The following is an 8,386-nucleotide window of genomic DNA, read 5'->3' as shown; positions in this document are numbered from 1 at the left end:
GTCCTCGCACCACTAAAGGCTTCTTTTAAACTCGCAGAGAAAGTGCGGGGAGCCTCAGCCAAAATAAAAGTCCAGTCCGGCCGGACTGAATGAGTGGAGAAGGCCGGTGATGCGGCTTTCCCTTAGGCCAATGGGTAAGAATAAACACTGCAACCGATTTGAATAAACAAATACGGGACGACTTTAACAACAGCACGGGAGAGTTGCGCGTCCAGCTACATGCATTCTGCAAAATGATTTCTTTCAGACGTGTTGCAGACTCCCCGGGTTCAATTCAAGTCGGTGAAGATGTCACGGTTAACAGTATCAATCAATAACGTAAGGGCTGAGCTTATGATTCACTTAAAACAATGATTTTAAGTGGCAAGTCTGCTGACTGACTACGCCTGATTTCTTTTGAGAAGGCTATAGTCAGTGCTTTCATTCTTGGCCAATTCTATTCTTTTTATATTTCAAACAACAAACTTCTATCAATATCTTTGTCATTCCACTGGACGCCAGATTTCTCTTTGTGTGTCAGGCAATGATGAAAGAAATCTGCTCCATTCTCTTTAACTTTAGTCCCTAGTAAAGGATGCACATTACAAATCAATCTTCCTTTCATGGTGGTTAAGGTCAATATTCCACCCACGCAGAAAGCGCCTGACGAAACAAAACTTTTGCGGTAGATCGCGGGACTCTTATTTTGCAAAGGAGACGCAATTAGCTTTGTATTGCAACTCTGAAAGCTTGTAGAAAATAAGTAACCGCTATGGGAGAAGATCTCGTGGCGCATAAAACCGAAATAAAACATATAGCGGGAATCAGAAAAGAGGCTGTAGAGGGCATTCGTCCTAAAGATGTTATAAAGTGCAAAGCCGATGGTGTGATCTGCTTTTCAATCAGTTCTGCAAGACTTCCAAAAGACTTAACGGTTAGTTCTGGTTATGCTGTAAAAAACAAATTAAATTCGAATGAAAGAGAAAAGAAATGACGCGATCGAGAAAGATCAAGAAAGATAATAGGATGAAATGATTATCTATCTATCTATCTATCTATCTATCTATCTATCTATCTATCTATCTATCTATCTATCTATCTATCTATCCCCGCTGTCTCGTATACTTATCTGTTCATCGATGAGTGTGCATTATATTTAAATGCGTACGTATGCATACAGGTATGCGATACATTGGCTCACATACATGCACTTTCTTTTTCATGTAAGTTGTATAAGTTTCATGATTTGTGACTGAGTGGAGGAGAATTAAGTATTATAGGGTAACTGAGATCGACAAATTTAATTAATAATGGATAATGTGTATTTAATGATGTGACCAGTAATTGCTTACTGTAACTTGTCCTTAGCAATCCAAATTAAGTTATTGAAACGCCAATATCGACTAAAATTTGCAATGAAAATATGGCATGCAGGGGATGCAATTTTTTTCCACTTGTCCTTGAAAGCAATCCTGCGAATGTATTTTTTGATATGAAAGTAGATAACACTTAGTTTGATATCCCGAACCTAAAAATGAACGATGTTGAACAGATAAAGCTGTATCCGAAAAAAGGGATTCAGGGTAGAAAATTGAATGTTGGCTGAGTTTTCTCTGAAAGGTAACATTGGACGCAGCAGGGAATATATCAAAGGGGAAAAATAGTGTACGTCACGGGCTACTCAGTTAGAGATTAAAATGCAAAAATATAGGCAAAAAAAATCTCCGAATTAAGGGAACATTTACTCTAATTGGATCATAATTATCAGAGTCACAAAATAGACGCGCAGGCTTAAACATTACGTGTTGGAAGAAAAGAAAAACACATTATTTTAATAGTTTGATATGCAAACTATGGAACATTCAATTACATGGCTTAATAATGCATACATGATGTGATCTTGTTATTTGTATGGGATGGGTTGCAATAATTCACTCTAAGGCCCGCCGTGTTCACACATAAAGTAAAATCCATTGGTATGGATCATGGTTTCCTGCCAAACTATATTTAAGAGAATACAAATCAATGAAAGATAATTTGGGCGTTAAATTAACAGTAATTATTTGACCTGCTCGTTGTAAAGATTAAATTTCTGACGCCCTAATTAGATAACATTTCCAGATGTATCGAGCAATTTATCTTTTCAATTTGCATATTTCGACTCCGGCCTACAGAAATAGTTAAAATGTCATTTTTGAACAGACCGGACACGGATGCTTGGCAAGTTAAAATTGGTTGGCAGGACACAGAGGCACGTACAACACACGAACACGTGCAAGCAAGCACAGATATCGGCAGTGCACAGAGACATCCCAACAGAGGGACACAGCCCCAAACCTTCAAGCTCAGACACGGGCCCATTCATAGGTTTAAAGGAGCTTGTTGATGTGTCCCCATTCAAGAAAAAAATCTGTCGTTTTAAACTTCAGACAGATGTTTCTGAGTTTTCCAGAGCTCTTAGTTGCTTCTACCAAAACGTATCACTTTGATTCGAAATAGATCGCCTACAACTTTCAAAAATAAAACAAAAAAAGGTTCCTAAGATCGATAAGGTATAAATAGCCTTTATTCTTCCAAGCAAGTGCACCCATTGAAAAGGAGCTATTGTCCTGAACGGACCGGCCACCTGCTGCCCTTTGGGTGTTTGGCGCAAGAGATAATACTTCCAGTTAGTTACATTAGTATATAGTAAACTGATAATGGTAAGAAGTTGCCAGGGGAACCTACAAGGGACAGTACTGTACCGGTTGGATTTTGAAACCTTTTCACCTGTTTACTTCATGAAACTGCATGAGTAACAATAATTCCTCAAAGTGTTGTTGTTAGCGGGATACAGGGTGGTGTTTGAGAGTCAATGCCTTGCACACACACTTGTAACACAGAATGCAGTTGATAGTGTCAAAGCAACCACGTATTGTGTTCTCCAAATTCATTAAGCACTTACCATCACTTTTGCCACAAGAAACTCGACCCTCTCCTCCAGAATTCTCTCACCCACTGCGCACTTAAGGGCAGACTGATAATTAGTACATGTCGGAAAATTCCAACCAGAACAACCACATAAAACAATTGCCAGGGGCTTATTTTGAAGTTATAATGCATTAAGATGCCATGTTTAAATAACCTAAAAACATTCATAGTGGTAGTGCTTTAAAAATCTGACACATATGTGGGTCCTATCATTGTTTAGGGCAAGAGAAACGAGCGGTAAATAACAAACAATCTTCCGGCAGATTTCACTAGCTTTTACAAACGTGGCCGAGTGAAGATTAAAAATTACAAATAACACCAACCCATTTCTAGCTGAACGCCTGCATTGTGCAATATTTACAAATGTGCTCTGCCGAATGGACATCATTGCTTTATAGCTGACATTGTAATCAATCAAAAGAGTAGACAGCGCGAAACCCATGAACAGAACTGTGCTAAGCATTTGATAGATACACCAGTGGAGCACTAAGTTACTCGCAATTCAATCTAGCCGTCTCCTAACATATCTAAAAGTGAGATGTTTCCGTGGGTTTTAAAAGTGGGGCCTGCTGAGCTGTACTTTCTGGCAAAGCCTGACGTCACGTAGCCAGTATGTGCGCCTTTTTGTGCCCAAGACAATTCCATCTCTCTGTCTCTCTTCCATTCCGGGTCTGTCTCTCTCCTTTCTCCAATTCCGTGCTGTTTCTCACACTTCCTCTTTCTATCTACCTGTCTGTCACGTCAGTATTGAGCTTAATTCCATGTTAAGGTCTTAATTTTGAAAATTTATATGTGGAATCATAGCTATATTTTCACGTTTTTTTTTGTTCCTTGATGTTCTTTGTTTTTCTCCCTGTCCCCACTGTCAATCATTCTCTCAGTCTGTTAAATAGTCTACATTTCTCTGCTTTCCCACCTATCTCAGTCTCTCCTGCAGTTTCTTCACCTACAGCATTTTCTCTCTGCTTCTCTTTTCCCTACATCTTTCACTCCCACCATTTACTTCCCTATTCCTATTTACCATTCCTTCCATCCCCCTTCCTATTTCTATTTCGATTTCCTTTCATCCCTCCTTTATACTGTTACTTTTCTGCACCTTTGGCCTCCTTCTCTCTCGAGTTTATGACAGTCTAAGAGACAACACCCACCCGCTTATAACCCTCTAGCTGCAATGATGAAATAGTGGTAAGCTTTAATTAGTTCCTCATCAGAGCACAGCTTTTCACGGTATATTTGCAGAATTTGATAAGAAGGTAAGCAACCAAAGTTAACAGAGTACTGCCTCTGCAATCACATAACTGGACAGTTCAAACGTTATTACAACTGCGATAAGAGTTTAGCCATAACGTGATCACCAGCTTCAAGATAAAGTGCTTTTAGTGAACGTGGAAAATTATGATGTTAGTCAAATACTTGTAGCCTCCTGGAAGCAGAATTAATTTTGGGTGCTGTGGTTTGTAATTTGAAACATGTTTGAAGCGCTTTTTATTTGTGAAAAAAAAACGTATTTCAATGAAACTTTTCTCCCACAGGTTCTGGATTCTTCCCTTTAACAAGTTAAGCAATTATCCAAGAGGCCAGTTAATGTTGCCTTCGTACTTTCAAAAATAGCGAGCACATCTTCCCTAAAGGCACTGAACAACAGCGATTCATTATTGCTGTGGGCGAGGCGCCTGGGCAGTGGAGCTTTCCTCAGCGTCCAGACAATAAATAGTAGGTTTACTATGACATTTACAGGGATTTAGTGTCATTTTCATCACAGTTCCCCACACTTCTGAAGATCGCATTCTTACACTGTATGCGGATTGTAGGAAACACTTCGGACCATGTTTAAGCCAAACGTTTACTTTTATATTTCCAGCAACACTTTTTTTGTGAACATTCGGGACGGCGGGTTCATATTTAAATAGATTCAAGGTATATGTAGTTTGTACGTTTCCACTTGAACGCAACATTTGCTCCTCATTTGGTAATAGTGTCTGCTGAATGGAGCTTGCTTAATGTGGAGAACATTTTACTTGATCAGTTCTAATCCGTGCGGCGGGTGCGTGAACTACCGCGTGACCTGATGTACAGGGTGGTATGAATAGAGGGTTCACTATATTGCCAAATTGTTCTCATATTTAAAGAACAGAGCTAGCCTTTAATGGCTTTAATGCAACTTGGTCAAGTTTTCGCAGTTTTCACCAACCCTGGTCTAATTGGATTGTGACAGGCTTATCTCATATCACGATCCTGGGATATGCTGCGATACTGTAATTGTATGACCTCTACCTTCAGTCTCGGCAAATTAGGACACCCGTGGCAGGCTTTTAATTCTCCCGGGGAAGGATAAGCTATAAAGTCCGTCAGCTATAGGATGCGCGCGTATAACCAGCCATCTTAAATTGATCAAAGCTGAACTCAGGGCAATAGCTGCGGGGCGGGTCTGGCTCATAACAATACATTCAAACCTTATAAACAAAGCTTTGTTCAAATCATTTCCCCTCAGTCACTTGACCTGCAAAAAATGAGACGCTCCTATTTATGCTGCAATAATGGATATCAATAGGTTTCCTTTCATTGAGTCAGTCTATCTATCTATCTATCTATCTATCTATCTATCTATCTATCTATCTATCTATCTATCTATCTATCTATCTATCTATCTATCTATCTATCTATCTATCTACCTAAAAATGTTTGTATCTAGACTAGACAACACAGCAATATTAATCCACCCCACTCCGTCCACCCCCTCCCCCCCTCCCCCCCCCCCCCACCACGCGCCACCACGCGCACATACAGGCTTGAATTCTGAATTTGTTAAGTAATTATCCTCCAAATGTCACTTTTTTATTGTATTACAGACAAGATGAGAAGACCTCACGCGCTTTCGTTAAAGTTAACTTGATTGTTTCATATTTTCTAACTCAAATAAAAGAAAATGTCTCTGATTGCCTCAGGTAGCTCCTGTAAAGTTATTCTGGCTTTGAGAATAAATTGTACAGAACTGAGGCATAAGTAATAGAGGTAACAGTATATATATTGACTTTATGTAACGCTGCGAGCTGAAGTGTTTCCTTGGAGAACTGTGATTGGGTTTTTATATGGTATATACATATTACATATTAGGTATTTAATGCAAATGAAAGTCATGTCTTTTCGAATTCAAGACCCGCCCACAGCATAGCACTTACCGAGAAAGTGCCCAGAAAACACATAGCAAAAGACAAGTCTAACAAACAATTCTGGGAGTGACAAGGGGTCCCTCCAGAGTTAGTTTCTAGTTCATTTCTCCGCTGTTCCCAGCACTGATAAATTGGCAAGAAAACGTATCAAGTTTGTGAGCGAAGAACTTATAACCAGTACGGGTCCCTTGCAGGGTAACAATGCCACTATGCGCCGAGCAATACGAATCATCTCCTCACATTGATTATCTGCTGGTGACTTTCATTTTAAAATCCACCTCTTTTCCAGAGACTAATGATGTAAAGTGAAGTCAGAAAATATATGCTTGGACCACCCAAGTCAGGATATTCTGAAAACAATCAAGAGATAGATTATTTTTGAGCGGAGTTCTTCGAAGCTTTGAGGCGAGGTGCTATGAACATAACCCCACACGATCACTGTACAGAATATGGGAACAGAGAACAGAAAATGTAATAGAATTCTCAAAGGGGTCTGGGCTGAACTGATTAGAAGTATTCGTAGGATCGTGAGCTTCTCGGTTTGGCGAATGAACACACTAGTCTGTGAATGGTGAAACCAGAATACGCTGTAACATGCATTAACACTTTAGTGACCAGCAGATAGAGGCAATAAGTCCTGCAATTCTTATTCCAACCATTTCAAAAGCTAAGACTTAGTAGGTAGAATATCACTTCCCATGGTTTCAAGCACTTGATATATGTGACGTTTGAAAAGTGAAATGATGGGAGGCAGAACCAAGTGACAGATTTGTTTCACCTTTGTTTTATCTCGTTTTAGATGATTTAGCTACAATCAATCTAGAAGAGCATATTACCTCTAAAACGTACTCAGACAGAAAACAAAATGTCGACAGGCACCGGCACTGCATCAATAACAAGAATTGGTGTTCCTCCAAAAATCATAAACCTGGACTAAATTGCATACAAACATCTACCCGAGTTTTCGTGAAAACGGGTTGAAACTCTATCTCGCTAATTAAAAAAAAATGAAAATTGCACTTGAACGTTAAAAACCGAACTTTGGTTTGAATTGAGATTAAATGTATGACCAGTTTTGTTAAAAAAAACACGATTTCTGTCTTTCATTACAAAACCGACAATTATTCGGATGTGTGCAGCAAATAATATCATTGGCGTTAAGGCGTAGCGAACTTTTATGACTTTTAATGAACACTGAAGAAACAGCAGTCAATGGCTATGCGTGAAATGTTATGATATTATTGCTCTCTCAGAGAGCCGGCATAGACACCACAGGCCGAATGGCTCCCTTCTTTACTCTAAGCATTCTGCGGTTCAATACAAAGTTGTTAGTTTAGAAACTACCCGAAAACTACCGAAACATATCTAGTCAAATTACCACAGCTAGTATTTCTTTAACTTAACCCTCAGACACTACTGTGTGCAAACGTTTCTAAGCACCCTTCTCCGTTTTCGTGACAGGTTACCATATTTGTGGCATAATTTAATGGAAAAAAATGAATCGCAGCTTCTAAGTACAAAATCATATCATTTCTCTCTAATGTATAATTCAGTTCTAGTATCGCTGCCCAGTTTCGTCTGAGGCTGTATCCTGTTTAAAACTGTGTCTGCGGGCACGCTTCCTTTCCGTCGGTTGCTGTTTGTGGCCCATGTGTGATATAAAAGTAGTCTTCTCTCTTCTCTATGTGATAATTATTACCCAAATCCCGGTGAGTTGTGGGCTGTGCTGCTGGCTCTGACAGGCAGATCCTCTCCCCGGGGACTCTCACATGGCGAGCACTGAGCTCCATAGGATTCCATTAATCACAGTCTCCGTTTCCCAACGCTCCCAGTGCACAAATAATTATAAATCCAGAGGAAAATGGATTGACAAATCGTACAAACAAAACCCCAGAATGATCTGTTATCCTGGACAGAAAAATAAGCAGAAATTCCTTTGGATTACATTATTAACTTCTAAAAAGCATATTTTTGTCTAACTTCCCGTTCCACGGGTGTGTGTGTGGTTGGGGGGGGGGGGGTTGCGTAGGTGGGGGGAGTGGTTGGTGTCGGTGGGGGGAGGTGCGTGGGTGGGGGGAGTGGTTGGTGTCAGTGCTGGTGGTTTATGCTTCAGTGATATAAATCATTGTCTTTCTAATGTGGGGGGTGACGTATTTTTCGAGCATCCTTTTCCTATGATCTTCAGCTGTATTATGAGATGCACCTTTAGGTAGGATGAATGGGTTGGAGAATATGGGACAGGGATAGGCTCAGTTGGTTTAGAAAGA

The 8,386-nt window shown here is 39.9% G+C and overlaps 1 long non-coding RNA gene across 3 annotated transcripts; it reads left to right on the top strand.

The window, feature by feature from the left end:
• The first annotated feature begins 648 nt into the window (after positions 1-648).
• Positions 649-7,201, top strand: LOC122546907 (uncharacterized). Of its 3 annotated transcripts, none has more exons than XR_006310841.2 (3): positions 649-913; positions 4,482-4,662; positions 6,919-7,201. It is a non-coding gene; the product is annotated as an uncharacterized LOC122546907 (long non-coding RNA). The 3 variants fall into 3 exon arrangements; XR_006310842.2 differs by lacking the exon at positions 649-913 and adding an exon at positions 3,625-4,134; XR_006310840.2 differs by lacking the exon at positions 649-913 and adding an exon at positions 3,625-4,202.
• Positions 7,202-8,386: the final 1,185 nt, after the last annotated feature.

Source organism: Chiloscyllium plagiosum, unplaced genomic scaffold (genome assembly GCF_037043375.1).
Source record: "Chiloscyllium plagiosum isolate Xiang-an unplaced genomic scaffold, Cpla_swu_hap1 HiC_scaffold_3, whole genome shotgun sequence".
Classification (NCBI taxonomy): Eukaryota; Metazoa; Chordata; class Chondrichthyes; order Orectolobiformes; family Hemiscylliidae; genus Chiloscyllium; species Chiloscyllium plagiosum.
Note: the sequence above shows the minus strand (reverse complement) of the source record. Positions and strands in the feature narration are given on the sequence as shown.